Source organism: Pteronotus mesoamericanus, unplaced genomic scaffold (assembly GCF_021234165.1).
Source record: "Pteronotus mesoamericanus isolate MK-2021 breed Mesoamerican mustached bat unplaced genomic scaffold, CSHL_Meso_final scaffold_21, whole genome shotgun sequence".
Taxonomy (NCBI): Eukaryota; Metazoa; Chordata; class Mammalia; order Chiroptera; family Mormoopidae; genus Pteronotus; species Pteronotus mesoamericanus.
The window spans coordinates 8,324,602-8,342,319 of record NW_026555310.1 but is presented as its reverse complement, the minus strand read 5'-3'; positions in this window follow the sequence as shown (position 1 = coordinate 8,342,319).

Below are 17,718 nucleotides of genomic sequence, written 5' to 3'. Positions count from 1 at the left end.
GATTTGAACTCTATTCTCCATTCATGTGGGAGTTGCTGAAGATTTCTGGAACAGGGAAATGACAGGATGAAAGTTATATTTCAGGAAGATTAATGTGGAAGAAAAGCACAACACACATGTGAGAGGAACAGGAATTCCTTCCCTGGAATGGGAAGATACATTAGGAATTCCTATAAAATGCCAGGTATCATTCATTTGTTAGCAAGCATTTTTTGAGTATTTATTATGTGATAAGCACTATCACTAGGCCCCAGAAATACAGTAATTAATAAGGTGGGTCCAGATTTAGTATAGCCTAAAGTTCAAACAACCTGGGAGGCCTTCTTTAAGAAAAAGATATATACAAAATTAAGTATTGTGTTTTAAAATTTACCTTAAAAATGAAAAAATAAATAAAACAAAACTGCCGCATTATAGAGACAGTGGTTTTACATGGACATGTTTATCCCTTTTAAAAGAGAGATTAATCACTATTTCTTTCTTTGCCAAGACTATGCAAACAAGGTTTATTCCTTTTTCATCCTAAGATATAATTTCAAGAATCTCTGTTTATAGGAGTGACAGAGGAAAAGAAACCTTTTTTTTTAAAAAGGGATTTCCTTCCGTTTTCCTGATGTACTCTTCCCACAACTTTTTGAAGTAGCTGAATCACAAGAAGAGGCTGCTAGAAGTTTCTGTTATTTCCAGGAAAAACTGGGGTGGGGTGGGGTAGAAATATCAGAATCTACAGGAATAAAAGTTAAAAAATAATATCCCTATGTTTCTGAAAAGTTGACACACAATTCCAATTGCTTACTCCTAAACTATAATAATAAAATATTGTTGCTATTCTGCACTGCAGATAAATGGCTGGAGAACCAGAGTTCTCTATCTCTTGTGTCTAAGAGCCAGTGGCACGAAATTGTATTCGAGCAAATCTGAGTTTGAATTTCTGCTTCATCATTTACTAGCTTTGCCAGAAACTACTAACTGCTCTATTCGCACATCACCAACTTATGTTTTAGCAGAGCACGTGGCTGCCCAGGCATAGACTTCATTTCTCAGCCTCTCTTGCAGCTAGGTGTGGCCATAGAACCAGGTTCAGGCAAGTGGGATGTAAGCAGAAACAATTTCTACATCTTCAGGCTGGAATATGTATATGGTGGTGACCAACCATTGGCCATGCAGGATATGTTAGTGGCAAGACAAAGAGAACCTGGGTCCTGGAATGACCACATGGAGTAGAGCTGCCCTGACAACGTGGAATGCTCATATTGGGGCTGCTATGAGAAAAACATTAATTTAATTAATTAAGCCACTATATTTTATGGCCTTTTTATTACAACAGTTTCAAACTATAACCTCAAAAATATATTTGTTAAGTGCCCTTTTTGTTTAACCCTCCTAAATCTCCATTCTTTTTTTGTAAACTGAGCATAATGTCTATTTCACATCCTTGTTATGAGGATTAAATGGGAAAATGCATGGGAGGACCTGCATGAGAAGTAAATGATAAGTATTTGTTGTCTTCCCTTCATCCATTTTGGAATATGTGTTTTATGTTCCTTTTCAGTGAATATAGAAAGTACAGAGATTTAGCCCTGGCTGGTGTGGCTCAGTGGATTGAGTGCCGGCCTGCAAACCACAAGGTCACTGGATGGATTCCCAGTCAGGGCACATGTCTGGGTTGCGGGCCCAGGTCCCCATTAAGGGGTATGCGAGAGGCAACCACACACTGATGTTTCTCTCCCTCTCTTTCTCCCTCCCTTTCCCTCTCTCTAAAAATAAATAAAATATTTTTAAAAAAGAAAGTACAGAGATTTAATATCAAGCTGCTGAATAATATGATTCATACTGTACAGGAGACACTCTAAGACATTCCAAGTGTTATTTGAGTAAACTCAGGAAATAACCATATTAATCAGATGAAATCCAGTTGATCCAGCAACAGGTTCTCCCTTAAATCTGTGGCACCTAGCACAATCCCTTGCACAAAGTAGGCTTTCAAGAAACATTTATTGAAAGAACAACTAATCAGCCATAAACCATTGGGAGTGGAGGTTGTGAGTGCTCAGGATTCTGAGCAATAACACTGCTGTTGTGAAGGTTGGCTCATGTTAATGCATATGCAAATACCTAACAAAAGCATGACATGCAGCCCTGGCTGGTGTGGCTTAGTGATTGAGCTCTGGACCAGAGAAGCAAAAGCATGACATGCATATAATCACACACAATAGTTTTAATGAGACTATAAGCTTCTTCAGGACCAGTTCTGTATCTTGTTTTCTGCTGTATTCTAAGTACACAGCACATGGTAAGACTAAGTAAACATTTGTTTGTGAGAAGAGCATTGATATGAAATGTGAGTTAGCCAGTTTCACTTCCCTCTTCAGTCCTTACCCCTGCCCCAGTGAATAAGGAACTGACGTGCAAAAGTGAAGAAACTTGCCCAAGTTGGCACAGTTAATAAGTAGCAGAGTCAAGATTGAAGCACACCAGGGACTTACTGGGTCCTCATTTTGAAGTCTTTTCACTTTGGACCTAGGTAGATACTCCTCTTGAGAGCAGACTTTGAGACCAGTTAGATACTTGTGTACCAGTGGATGAAGAAAAACAGCTTGAAAGAGTAAGGGGAAATTAGGTGGTTGGAATACTTTTTTCCTTCTTTCTTTTTCTTTCTTTCTTTCTTTCTTTCTTTCTTTCTTTCTTTCTTTCTTTCTTTCTTTCTTTCTTTCTTTCTTCCTTCCTTCCTTCCTTCCTTCCTTCCTTCCTTCCTTCCTTCCTTCCTTCCTTCTTCTCTTCCTTCTTTCCTTCCTTCCTTTCTTCCTTCCTTCCTTTCTTTCTGTTTACAGATATGCCTGGGTAATACACAACACTACAGAAGTGGTCGTTCTTCCATTCCTTGCTTCTTAGATGGTATAAACAGTTCTAAAGGACCTCCTCCCATTTCCTCCCACCAATCTATGGTGTAACTAGAACTTTTGACTCCCTACAGGAAAAAAAGTTTCTGTTGAGAGGCCAGATTAGCAAGTCCCCAGCCTTCAGCCCTGGGGGGGGATTTACACTAGAGAGGAGAAAAAGGAGAAGGCACGGGGCAGGGCTATCGTCTTCTAACTCTAGCTGATTTGCAGTGCCCTTGGCATTGCATCACAGATACCAGAGCAACAGATGAGCCACTGATCCTGACAAGATAATTCACTGCTCTTCTGCAAGGGAATAAACAGAACTAGTTCCCCTGTGCCTCCCCAACACACCTCCCCTCACGATGTATTTGTTATAACTGTTTTTGGAGACACACTGTTTTTAGCAACACACTGTTTCTAGCAACTATCTGATAAGAAAGATATTGGCCAACTAGGTTTTAGTTGGATATTTGCAGGAATATTTGTATATTTAAAAAGCTGGTAAGGATGAAACATTTCAGACGGAGGAAAAGGGACCGTCCCTGTTACAGCCCTTTTTCTCTGTTTATATTCAGAAGTGCTTCCTCCATTGTATCTCTGGACTGCTACCTAACTTGAAAAATAGAAATCTGTAATTGAGCATCCTTCCATATTTCTTCTCAGGACCCACTCACCCACAGTAAAGTAAATTAATAGTTATTTATATTAAATATTTATGTAAATATAAATATATAAATATTTACATAAATATATATAAACTATTTAGCGTGTGCATATGTGTGTTCCCAGGTCTAGACAGTTTCTAAAAGTATTATCTATAAATATTGTATTTAGTCTAAGATATCCATGATATTTACTTAATTAACACTTTTTAAAATCCTCATCCAAGGATATATTTATTGATTTTAGAGAGGGAAGAAGGGAAATAGAGAAAGAGAGAGAGAGAGACAATGATGTGAAAGAGAAACAGTGTTTGGTTGCCTCCCATTCGCGATACATACACCAACTGGGAAATGAAACTGTGACCTAGGTATATGCCCTGAATGGGAAGCAAACCCAAACCTTTTGGTGTAGGGGATGATGCTCTAACCAAGTGAGCCATCTGAGTAGGGCTACTTAATTATTTAATTAATTAATACACTTTTCTTCCTGACTTTATTCTTTCTTTATAACCCTTTTCTTCTCCCACCACTTGTTCCTCTTTTTCTCTAACCTGAATCACAAAGATGGACACTGTTCAGGGCTGGCATTTGGAAACCATATCAGTTCCCTTCCAATTCTGCCCCTGGATGTGGAGAAGAAAGATACTCTTAAGCTTTTACCCTCCTGGGCCTAAACTTGTGGACACTGTTCTGTGAGAAGCTGTAGCCACAAAGGATAGCAGCAGAATCTGCCTTCATTCTAACTTGGTTCTCTGGGGCCATGATTGTATATACACATGTATATACAGTAATCAAGGCCACCCCCACGTCTACCCCAGTGGTGGTGAAATTTACAGACAAGGAAGAATCTGCTCTCACTGGAACTTTATGTCTTTTGAGGTTTGGATTAGATGGTGATAAGAAAAAAATTGGTCTCAAATTATAACATCAGGAAATTAGTAAGGGAGCAGAAATGCATTTGGGGAGGGGGAGAACTTGGGGTGGACTGAATTTTAAATTGTGGACTTAGTGAACAAGGGAGAAAAAATATGAAGCCAGTGACATTTTGAAACTTACAGGCCTTTAGTGAAAAATGCTAAACCCCTTTTTTTTGTTTTCTTGCTACTCCGTGCGTGGAAGACGAGTAGGGGTGGCAGGGAAGGGCGGACTGGGCAGGTTGGCGGCCTCTCAGGTGAGAAGAGGGAAGGGAAGCAGACTTAGTTCGGAGAAGTTCCTTGTGAAGAAGAAAGTAAGATGTTACTTCTTTTCATACCCCGTTTTAAAAATGTCATCCACTTTCCACGTGGAGGTGGAGGAGGTGTGGCAGCACCAAATGGCTGGTAGAACCAAATGAGGCTAAACATGGTACTAAACAGGTGTGCACATCCTTAGGAACAATTATAATCCACAGGAAGACAGACAATGAACATTCTTGAAAGTCACTCAAAAGTATAAAACTAATGCATTTGTGACTGTTTAGGAACACTGTAACTTACATAAATTACTAGACACAAAACTCATTATTGATTTAAAACTTTTTATTATAGTTATGTTGCTTAGCTGAGCTCTCACTTCTGGAATCCAAGAGATACACAATAATCCTGACTGATGATATCATTCTTCCAGCAGCGTCAGCAGCAGGTGAGAATCCACAGCTTGTTCTCATGCCCCTTTGGCACAACAGCCAGCGACAGCTTCCCACGGGAGGGAGGGCCATGTCACATCAAGAATGAAGCAGCTTCGCTTTGCAGTAAACAATGTTGGGTCAAACAAGAGAAGACACCTTCTAATACATTTAGAGATTTTTTCATTGTTATTTATCTCTATATCTATATCTCTATATGAGATATCTGTATATCTATGTCTATAGAGATATAGAGACATAGGTATACACACGCATAGATATTACAGTGTTTATTTGTTTTATGCCTCCGTTATTTGAGCATGGACTATAGAAAGATCCTAGCGCAGTGTTTTATATTCTCAAATCAAGTGGAAAAGAGTATCCCATTTTCCAATACAGTTAAGTCATGCTTTGTTAAATAAAGAGAAGCATAATTCATTTCAGGAGGGCTTCTGAGAGGCTTTGTGAACACCCAGGAGGGGCACAGTGTAGAACATTTCCCTACTGTAGTTCACCACCAAGCTCTCTTCTCTTTTTAAAGTTTTTTCTTTTAACCAGTTCATAGCAAAGTCCTAAAATACTAAACTAAAAGGCTTCCTTAGAAGCTCAATATGTCATTAATTGAACAAATGTTTATGAAACCAGTCAGACAGCAATACTTAATAAACAAGTAATATGTACCGTGCCCGTCTTAACTGTTGGGTATATTGGGGTGAAAGACAAAATTCTTGTCTTCGGTAAGCTTCTATTTCCTGAAGAAAGACAGGCAACAAACAAGTAAACAAATAAGAAAGTATCACTAGTGCAATGGAGAAAATAAAATAGCCTAATGTGACCCATCTGAGCTGAGGGCTGAATGAAAAGGAGGAGGGAAACTTGCGAAGATTGGGTGGAATCTTGTGAGGAGGGAAGAAGAGCAAACGCAGCCCTTGATGTGGAAACTCACTTAGCTGTGTGGTTCATAGAATGGAAAGGAGATGAGGTGGCTGGGGAGGTTCCAACAAAGGGAGAGCGTGAAGGGAGGTGAAGGCAGGGGCGGGCAGAGCCAAATGCAGGAGTGTGCTCTCTCCTGCTGGAGTCGGTGGTAAGCTCCTGGAGCCTCTTCTTTGGTGTTTATTTGTTTTAAATTCCTATTTTTTTATTTTTTATTTTTCATTTTGAAGTACTTTCAAAGTTACAGAGAAGATGCAAGAATATACAACAAACTCTCATTATATCTTCCACCCAGTTTCCCCTACAAACCCATTGTACAAGCATTAAATTAGGAAACTAATATTGCTATTAGCTAAGAGATCCTATTGAATTTCTACAATTATCTTAATAATATCTTTTACAGCAAGATTTTTTTTTTCTTTTGGCACGGGACCCAATCTAGAAGTATGGGTTGCACAAGTCTTAGATCTTTTTAATCTACTTCAATCTGGAATAGTTCCTCAGTCTTTCCTTGTCTCCTGAGACCTAGACATTTTAAAAGATTGCAGGCCAATTGTTTTGTAGAATGCCCGTCAGTCTGGGTTTCTTTGCTGTCTCTTCATCATTAGATTTACTCTATGCTTTTTTTGGTAGGAATTTTATAGAAGTTATTCTGTGTTCTTCCCAGCAAGACATCAAAAGCCACATGATGTTAATGTGTCCCATTTCTAGTGATACAAATTTTGATATAGGTTATAGCTGCGAGATTTCTCCACTATAAAGGTACTATTTTTTACCTTTGTAATAAGTAGTTTTGTGAGAGAGAAGCTTTGAGACTATAGAAATATCTCATTCCTCAATAAACTTTCACCCCTGGTTTTAGCATCCATTGATGCTTCATGTCTGAGGTATTATCATGATAGTTGTCTAGTGGTGATTTCCTAACTTCATCATTCCTTCAACATTTATTAGTTCCATTCTAATGTAAGAAAAAAGAGTTTTTCCCTTCTCCCCTATTTACTCGTTCATCTACTCATTCCTTTACATCTGTGTGGACTCATGGATTCCTGCTAGATTCAATGGGTTATAATTTGTTACTTCATTATTTCTTTGGATGCTCAAATTGTCCCAGATTCCGTCAGTGGAAGCCCCTTCAGGATGCAGCCTGAGTCCTTTGACAGGGCTTCATCATTTTTAAGTTCCCCTTTACTTTATGTGCCCTGAAAACTTTCCAGGCTTCTCTTGTGCTGCTTCTGCTTCAGTCCTGGAATTGGTCATTTCTCCAAGGACTCTTGTTTCCTTTTAGTGGGAAATGATATTTATAAACCAAGATTTTGGCCCTAAGTATGATTATAGCTATTAGGATGTTATTGTTTCCAGATTGTCTCATTGGACTGAAGTAAGAAATATATGCACACACTATACATATATAGTGTACATCTTCAACTATTTCTCTATCTAGTTGGCTAGGCATATATTTTAAAATACCATGACTTCTTCAATATCTCCAACTCAATCAAAACCACAAGATTCATTTTAGTCCCTACTATGTCCAAATTGTAACTTACTCATTCCTCCTTTAGGTAGCCAGTCTTTTAACCCCAGGTGGTGACTTGCTCAACTTGGAATGCGTCACCCCCAACCGCCTCAGCTCCGACTGTCCCCTTGACCCCAGCTCTTCAGGCCCTGCCAGCCATGGCTACCACACAGGAAAGGATAAGGGAAAACACCAGTAAATATCGTTTAATGAAAAAAAAATAAGGAAAGAAAAGAGAACAAAAGCGATACTCAAGCATTCTTTCCTTTTCAAAAAAAATACAATTTAAAACACCAACTATAGAGAGAATAGTGTACTGACCCCTCCCATCACCTAGCACTGACAGTCCTTAGCTCCTGACCAGTCTTGTTCATTCAATACCCCTATCTACTCTCACTCTCTCTCTCTCTCTCTCACTCTGGATTATTTTGAAACAATAATATTTGAAATCATAGTATTTTAAAAGATTGCAGGCCAATTGTTTTGTAGAATGCCCTTCAAAGATTTCTAAATGTGCATTAAGAAAATTTTTAACTATAATACTATTTATCATGCTTTAAAAATTCATAATTACTTCTTAATATTTTCAAATATCTAGGGGTTTTCAAGTTTCCTCAATCCTGGAGGGTTTTAAGCAGGGAAAGGAAATATTCAGATAAAGATATTTTTGTATTTCTTTAGCCACTGGATGGAGAATGGGCTTTAAAGGATAAAGAGGAAAGCCAGGAAGAACAATTGAGAATTTGCTGATTGCTTTAGCCATAGATGATGGTTGCTTGGATTAGGAGTATCATGGGAGATAAAAAAAAAAAGGGGGGGTGAAATGCATATGCATTTTGTAGATAGAGTGAACCAGACTTCCTGAATAGGCTGGATATCAATATGAGAGAAAAAGAGGAACAAAGAATGACTTCAAAATTTTTGACCTAAGCAGGTGACTAGCTGTTATACTATATTAATTATCTAATGTCATGTAACAAATTACCTCAAAACATAATCACTTATTATGTCTTATGGTTTCTGTGAGTCAGGAATTCAGACAGGTCCTAGCAGATGTAGCTTGTTTCTGTCCCATACCTGTAGCCTCAGCTGGAAGGCTTCAAAGCTGGAAGGCTGAAGCTTACGTGTGTAATGGTTAATAGTGGCTGTCAGCCAGCATTACTGCCACAGGTAATCTACCACAGGTAATCAGCTGAAATGTACACAGGGTCATTCCATGTGATCTGAGCTTTTGCATAACATGGTGTCTGTCTTCAAATGTGAGCATCTTGTATTGTTTCGCTTCAATCAGTGGTGTGACAGGTGTTAAAAAGAAAAAAAAAAAAGGTGAGCATCTTGAGAGAGATAGAGAGCCAAGCTCTATCCTTTCTATGGTTCAGTCTCAGAAGTCACATAGCATCACTTCTTCTGCACTCCATTGACTGGGGAAGTCACACACCCTGGCCAGATGCAAAGAGAGAAAACACAGAGCCCACCTTTCAGTGGGAACAGTGTTAGCCACACTGTAAGAAGAGCATGGAAAATGAGATATTTTGGTGCAACTAATATAAAATACAATCTTCCATAGGTGCCATGCACTGAAAGGAGCCAACTTGGGTAATGGTGTTTGGGTGGTAATAATAAGCCTGTTTTCACCAAAGCAATAAGGTAGACTAGACACTTGGGTATAAGAATCTGGAACACCCATGAGATGTCCAGGTTAGACATACAGATTTGCAGGTCATCAAGGAATAGATGATAGACTTTTAATCATGAGGTAAAATAACTTCAAGAAAGGGTGAGGGACTGAGTAGAGGGCTAGAGGCCTGGTAGAAGAAGAGAGGCTGCTGAGCATGGAGGGACTCGGGTGAGTGCGATGTCCTAGGAGCCTGGAGGAGAGTTTCAAGGAGGTGGAAGCAGGGTCACTTTTATGAAGTACCTCCTATGTTAGGAATTAATTTTTTTTTAATTAAACTTATTGTGGTGATATTGGGTTAATAAGATTATGTAGGTTTCAAGGGTCCAATTCTGTTATCCATCACCCGCATATTGAATTGCATGCTGATCACCCAAAGTCAAATATTCTTCTGTCCCCATATATTTGACCCCCATTACCTTTTACTACCTCCTACTCCCCTTCCTTCTGGTAACCACCATACCTGTTGTCTGTGTCTATGGGTTTTTTATTGTTTTTCTTGTTTGTTCATTTGTTGCTTTCAGTTTTATATTCCACACGTGAGTGAAATCATATGGTTCTTAACTTTTTCTGACTTATTTCACTCAGCATGATATTCTCAAGATCCATCCATGTTTTCATAAATGGCAGTATATCATCTTTTCTTATGGCTGAGTAGTATTCCACTGTGTATATGTACCACATATTCTTTATCCAATCAAAATTTCGCAGACTTCATATACAGAGTAAGCTATTCATACAAGGTCTCTCTCCCCAATAGAAAATGCAAAGAATTAAAAGATAACTAAACAATTAAATAAATATTCATAGTGAGGCATATTGAATGCTAGCATGGGAAATTACAGGATGCGTTGCAAGGAGGTATCAGAGGCATTCAATATAGACTGGGGAACATCAAGGAAGTCTTCCAGGAGGAAGCAAATTTTAAGCTGAGACCTAATGGGTAAGTGAAAGCCAGTTTAAGATGGGGGAGAAGTGGTTCAAGTACAGAGAACAACATATACATAGTCTTGAAGGTATGATAGAGAACAAAACCTGAACTGAAGGTTCTGAAGATGCTGAAGAAATGTTGAGAATGAGGCTTGAGATATGGATGGGCTCAGGTGATTGATTTGAAAGGAGTCATTTCATCCAATTTTCATGTCAAGATCACAGCAGTAAGAATGGATTGAAAAGGATAAGAAAACAAGTCAGGAGGCAGAAATTCAGGTGAGAAACAGCTCCAGTGATCCCAATATTTCCACACCACTTTTTCTGGTCATGTCCTCGCTGCTCTATCCTTCGGATCCTGTTAAAATTATCCCCTTGCTTATACCGTCAGCTCCCTGCCCTTCTGTCCCTCCGCTGAACTTACCTGATATAACTAGGGACATAACCCTAGTTATAGCCATGCCCACCTCTTTAATATATGGACCTGAGTAGCAGAATGTGACTGGAAAAAAAATATGTGATAATGCTGACAGATTTCACTTTAAATGCATGACCTCATGTGAGTCTTTCATGTGATCTTATGTATTACTCTAGTCCGTTTAATTTCTGGCTCTCCTAGGTAACTATTTCAAAACTTCCCTCTGTTTTAAGCTCCCTCCACGTTCTCATCTCTTACTAATGACCTTTGTTTTCTATTTTACTAAGAAAATAAAAATTATTGAAAGGTAGTTTCTGGGTCTTGAGGACATTATGTTAATAAAAGAAGTCAGTCACAAAAAGATAAATACTGTATGATTTCATGTATATGAGATATCTATAATCAAATTCATAGACACAGGAAGTAGGATGGTGGTTTCCAGAAGCTGAAGGGAGGGGGAATTTGGATTTGTTCAATGAGTAGAGTGTTTCAATTTTTCAAGATGAAAAAGTTCTAGAGATCTGCTGCACAACAATGTGAATATATGGAACACTACTGAACCATACACTTAGAAGTGGCTAAGATGGTAAATTTTATGTTATGTTTTTTACCACAATTAAAAACAAATAGCTTTCAATTTTCAATCTGGCCCACCTCTAGCAAGGTGCACCACACCCCCCTCCCCAGGTCTCTACCCCTGCCACTGCCTCTCCTAATGACCATGGGGCCCAATGCCCATTCATATTTAAGCAGAGGTGCCAATGAAAACAAACCTGACATGTGTGCAGAGTTACTGCCCTAATAAAACCCCAAGGCAGAACAGCGAGCACATCTAGCATAGAGTCTGAGCCCTTAAAGACTGAGGCCCAGAACTGCAGAAGTCGCCATGCGAGGCCATCACTGATGAGAAGCTGATGGGAGCCCTGAACAAGTAGTGGAAGTTACAGAACACATCCAAAATAGAGCGGGCCCGATACAACATGCAGAATAATGAAGGCTGGTGAGGCTGACCAGAATCTGTGCCAAGAAACTGAGCGAGCGGAGGAAAGGTGACATGGCTGCTGCCAGGGCGGGTAAGAGCTGACCTGGTGGGACCCCAGGCCACCCAGGCCCAAAGAAAAAACAGAGACCCAAGTATCTGACCCTTTTGTTTCAGAATATTGAGGGACCTCAGGGACAGTTTGGAAGAAAAATTTAATGTTCAGCTGGACTCACAGCTCCATTCTTGGGCACTATTTTTTTGTATGTTCTGACTCATCCAAAAGAATATTTCATACTCATAAAAAACATCCCACCCTGGCCAGGTAGCTCAGGTGGCTGGGGCACTGTCCCGGTATGCCAAGGTTGTGGGTTCAGTCCCCAGTCAGGGCACATACAGGAGGCAACTAAGAATGTGTAAATGGGTGAAACAGCAGGTGGGTGCTTCTCTCTCTCTCTCTCTCTCTCAAATCAATGAATCAAAAAAAATTTTTAATTTAAAAAGACAAAAAATATTCCTATGGCGTGTTCACTTGGAGAGGACTGCTAATTCCATAAGGTCTTTTGTGATTTCTTCCACGAAAATCTATACAGGGGATATGTGTGATTGAGAATAATGAATGAAAATCAACACAAATAAGTGGTTCTTTATAAATACCCATTTGCACACATTGTTTCCTGGCTGAAACAGCTCCATCTCAGAAGTATAACATACTGTTTAAAAGTTAGGGCAAGGGACAGTATAACCCACGGGTTGACAAACTTTTTTTGTAAAGGGGCAGGTAGTAAATATTTTCAGTTTTTCAGGCCATACAATCTTAGTAAACAAGGTGCCAAGAAGGTTTAGATAATTCTGTAAGATGACTATATTTCCGGAGGGAAACACATGTTCCCTCCGTTGATCCTAGACAAGGAGATTTTATGTCACTTTGACTAACAAAATTGTGAATTAACTGCTAGTGACATTGAGGACATCATGGCAAGTCAAAGTGCAGTGGGGGACCAGCCCTGGATGCGGTTTGCCCACCTCCCGCAACCACCGCTCTAGTCATTGCAGGGAGTTGTTCCTCATCTCTTTGTAAGTATGAGACCTTTGTGTCACTTTTTTCCTGATACCTTGCCTTGTTTTGCAAAGTATTATGTACTTTACAAATGGAGTTAAAATCAAAATAGCTTTGAGATTGTGTCATGGAAATCCATGCTGCCTTGCCTACCAGTCTGTCACCCCTAGCAATGACGTAGATATTGAGCAGGAGATGTGAACTTTTGGAGGTGTGTGGTTTTTTTTAAAGATGTTATTTATTTATTTATTTATTTATTTATTTATTTATTTATTTTTAAAGAGGGGAAAGGAAGGAGATAGTGAAGGAGAAAAACTTCAATGTGGGGTTGCCTCTCTCGCATACCCTGTTACCAGGGACCTGGTCCACAACCCAGGCACGTGCCCTGACTGGGAAGAGAACCTGCAACCCTCTGGTTTGCAAACCGGCACTCAATCCACTGAGCCACACCAGTCAGGGCTGAAGGTTTTTGATATTTCCTGTCCTGTATGGCAATTGAGGAGCAGCTATTGACAAAGCTGTGGCCTCTACTCAATTCTGTTGAGAAAAATAAAACAACAAAACACACAAACAAAAATCCAAGTAGACAAGTCTCTTTATTAAAAAAAGCATCCTGCCCAACCCTAAACTAGCTGTCCTGACGCTGGTTCTAATCTGATCAGGCAGTGTAGATAATTCTAATCCTAATTTTTCCATAATCCTTCTTCAAGAAAGTAAGGCAGCCGTGCACCAGAGCATTGGAGGCTGCTCTCCGAACAGACACTTCATTTACTCGGTGCCAAACTCTTCAAGTGGAGTTCGTTTGCCAACCTTCCCTAGCAAAGCAAAAACAAAAACAAGAACAAAACAAAACATCTAACTCTGAAAATTTAGTAACTGAAAAGTTATCTGGGTTAGTTCATTGCTTTCAAGCAGGGTTACAGGTAACCTGGCCTAAATTCCGCCTTCAAAAAAGAAATTCTAATCTCAAATTTCAGCCTTCCCAATATCAGAACCCTCTTTCCTCAGAGCCCAGGTTATCACAGATTAAAGGGTTGAATGCCCACATCAAAGACCACTTTCCCATTTCATTTACTCATTTTTCTGTGCATAAGAAAGAAAGGTCTTGGGAAATGATAATGAATCAAAATGGAAACTGGAAAATCAACTATAATCTGGGTTATCACCTTACCTTAATTTGGCACCAGTTAGTAAGTTAATAAATGCATTTTTCTCTTCCTCAATAAATAGATAACACAAGAAGGAGTTTGCTCTCATCCAGAAGTGCAGCAAGTTCCAAGGGCCCTCTTTTATGATACTGAACTGACAAAGCATTTTTATGTAGCGGGCAGAGCAATCAGCTTTTGAACTCTGGCGTTGTGGCTTCTGTATTAGCTCTTGAGCCCTGAGCTCTTTCCCAGAGAGGGGGTACACAGTGGTTAGAGGTACATGTCCAGGAGTCAGGCTGCCCTGGTTCAAACGATAACCTAATGGAAGGATCTGGTGCTCACCATGTAGCCTGGTGATCAAACTTAGCACCGATAATGGTGGTACAGACAGCCAGCCAGTGCACACTTCCTACTGTGATGCCGCATGAGAAACACGGCATGTTCTATGATGGACTTTTTTTGCCCAAAAATGTTTAACTTGAATCAAATTAAGGCTCTGACTTAACATCCAGGTTATAGGTAAAACTAGACATTGAACAACGATGGCATTATGGGGAAAAATATCATCTATACTTCTTCTGTTCTCCTAAAAAAGTAAAAGTTATTGGGGAAAATAAAAGTTGAGGAATCTAATCCGTCTCAGTGTGGGAAATGTGATTGTGGGCTTGTATGAAAAGCCTTGCCTGTTAAACATCGAGATTTGACTATGGATTGGATATTAGTTGGTATAAGGGAAATATTATTAAATCTTTTCAATGTGAATATATTATTTACATAGGGATGACATGCCATGAGGTCTGCCACATTAACATTGGTCAATTAAATATGTACAGAGAAACAAACAGATAAGTCACATATAGCAAAATATTCACAATTGTTGAAGCTTGGTGGTGGATGTACAGGTCTCTCTTACATTATTCTTTCAATTTTCCTACATGTCTGAAAGCTTTTTAAAATAAACATATTTGGGAAAAAATTTCTTCCACAGATCCTACCAATACATTTACCAATAGATCTACATCTGTGCTGTATTTTCCCTGTAGTTTTCATGATAGAAGATTTATCCGCCTTTTTATGCCCAATATCTTCATGGCGCACTGGGACTCATCTCTTTCTGCAATTACTCAAGACATTCATGACAGCTACATTCCCTTTTCTTTCCCACATTACAACCTTTCCCTCTTTTGGCCCCACACAGCCTTCTATCTACTATTGCACTAACCTTTCTCCACTATCCTTAACAGAAAACCAAAATTCAAAAAATAGTTATTGAGTACCTACTGTGTGCTGGAGATATGATAATGAAAAAAGATGAAGCACTGCTCGCAGGGAGCTCATCTTTTAGTTGGTGAAGACAGATAAGAAACTGAGTAAGTAAACAAAGGATGTTGTATGTAAGAGGGGCTGGCGATAAGAGAAAATAAAGCAAAGAGGGATGGAGAGTACATGAAGAGAGGTGCCCAGCGCTGCTGACGACCTTTACGGAGCCTTGTACAGGCAGAGCCCTTGCACCAAGGCACCGGGCTTGGGAAGCAGAGCCCAAGCTAGATTTCATGCCTCCTTTTCTTCCCCTTGAGCAGGCACCTGTGCAGAGTACCCATCTTATACAACAATATGGGGTTGACTCTGGTGATTTTACAACTTAAATAGGGTGGGTTTGTACATACCTTATATTTTCCTCTAGTTAAATGGGGATCTGTTGATAGTTTGAGCAGAGGGTCGTATAATCTGACTTATGGTTTAAAAAAATTACTTTGGTCACTGTGTTGAGAATGAACCGGAGGGGGAACAAAGGTGGGAGCAGGACAACCAGAAAGAAAAAGAATCCAAGTGAGAGAGGATGATGTTACAGGTGATATGTTGTGGTGAAGCTGGTGCATAGTGCTCCACTTCTAGACATACTTTTTAATAGACTTAAAATGATCTGCTGATGACGTGGATTTGGAGGGTACAAGAAAGAGAAAAGTCAAAGATGGCTCCAGGGGTTGGGGCCTGAGCAATCAGAAGGACGGGGATTTGATTGCCTGAGATGAAAAGATCATGGGTAGACCCGGGTCTGGGAGGAGGATAAGCAGTTTGACTTTGGATATTAAATATTAGCTGCCTGTTGGAAACCTCATGGCAATGAGACAGAGGTCTAGAATTCAAGGGTCTCAAAGAGTTTTAAGTCTCCTCAAAAGAATTATCTATCATCACTGTTACCATTTTCTCTTCCTTCACTTTCCTGTGAACCTGTGGCATCACAAGCAATATATTCAGTCTTTGTCCCCAGTTCCTGGCCCAGACTCTTGGAATTTTCTGAGTGATAGGAAGGTCTTTTGTTTTTCACAAGGAGTACCTTTTGAGCTTCTGCTAATGAGGTAACTTAGGTGGTGCTGCTGGGTAGGCTCAGGGGGAGGCTGGTCACCAGAAAGACCAAGTGCTTAGAGGTTGGGGACTTCCAGACCACCAACCTCTGAGAAGGGGAAGTGGGGGGTGAGCGCTGCAGATTAAGCACTGTAAAATCCCTTGAACGACAAGATTTGATGAGCTTCTGGGTTGGTGAACATATCCCCGTGCTGCAGGGGGGGGGGGGGTGCACCCCAGTCCCTTGGGGACGCAAGCGTCTGCACTCAGGGCGCCTCCAGCCCTCCCACTGGGCACCTCTGCATCTCAGTGTTCACCTGTGTCCTTTATGATAAACTCATCAGTTTAAGTAAATGTTTCTTTGAATTCTGTAAGTAAATGTTTCTTTGAATTCTGAATTCTTTGAATTCTGTGACTCTTATCTAGCGAATTAATCAAACCTGAGCTGAGGGTTGTGGAAATCTCCAATCTATAGTCAGCTGGTCAGAAGCACAGATGACAACCTAGATTTGTGATTGGTGTCTAGAGTGGCAGAACGGATGTAGTTTTGTGGGACCGAGCCCTTAACTTGTGGGATCTGATGCCATCTGCAGTAGATAGTGTCAGACTTGAGTTACGTGCAGGACACCCAGTCAGTGTCCACTAGGAACTGGAGAATTGCTAGGCCATGTTGGAAAAAACACATTATAGAACCCGTTCCAGACTTTTGTCCCCTACCACTCCTCTGGAACTGCTGATGTCACCGATGACTTTCCATTGTTAAGTCCAATGGCCAATTCTCTTTCTACTCAAAGAAAACTACTCAAGCTACAAAAAACTTGAAGTCTTTACAAAGTCACCTATTGGATTCATTTGACACTGGACATTTCACTTCTTCTTTTTCTGAAAAATGTTTTATTTAATCTCACTCTTTTCTGTTGTTCTTCATTCTTCACTGAACACTTCTTCCTCCTCAGTCTTCTTTGCTGTTTTTTCCTTATTTTCCCAACACAAGTGTTGGAGTGGAGTGTCCTAGAACTCAGTCCTTGGATCTTATCTTTTTATATAGATCAACTTTTCAAGCAACCTTATCCAGTCCTCAGTTTATATCTCCAGTGCTGATCTTTCCTCCAAACTCTAGACTCATGATTACTGGACATCTGCACATGGATGCCTAATCTTGAATTCAAATTTATGGGTCCAAAAGCCAAAATCCTCCACCCCCTTACTGTTCTGCAGTCTTCCACATCTCAAAAATAGCAACTCTGCTCTCCCAATGACTCAGGTCAAAACCTTGGCACCATCTTCAGCTCCCTCTTTTTCTCATACTCACATCCAATACATCAGAAACTTCTTTCGGATATACTTCAAAGCATAACATAATCTGTTGGGAGCCGCCCTGCCTGGTTTCAAGGACTGTGGCCTCGCCGACAGGAAAGAGGGCTCCAAGACTGAAGCTAAGCAAGGAGTCCTTGAGAAAATAGGTCACTAAGGAGACAAAACCTGTGTCCCTGTCAGGGGCAGAGCCCCTGCCTCCCTCACATCACCCTGCTTGGCCCCGGAGGATGGCTGGTTAGTCAATGATGG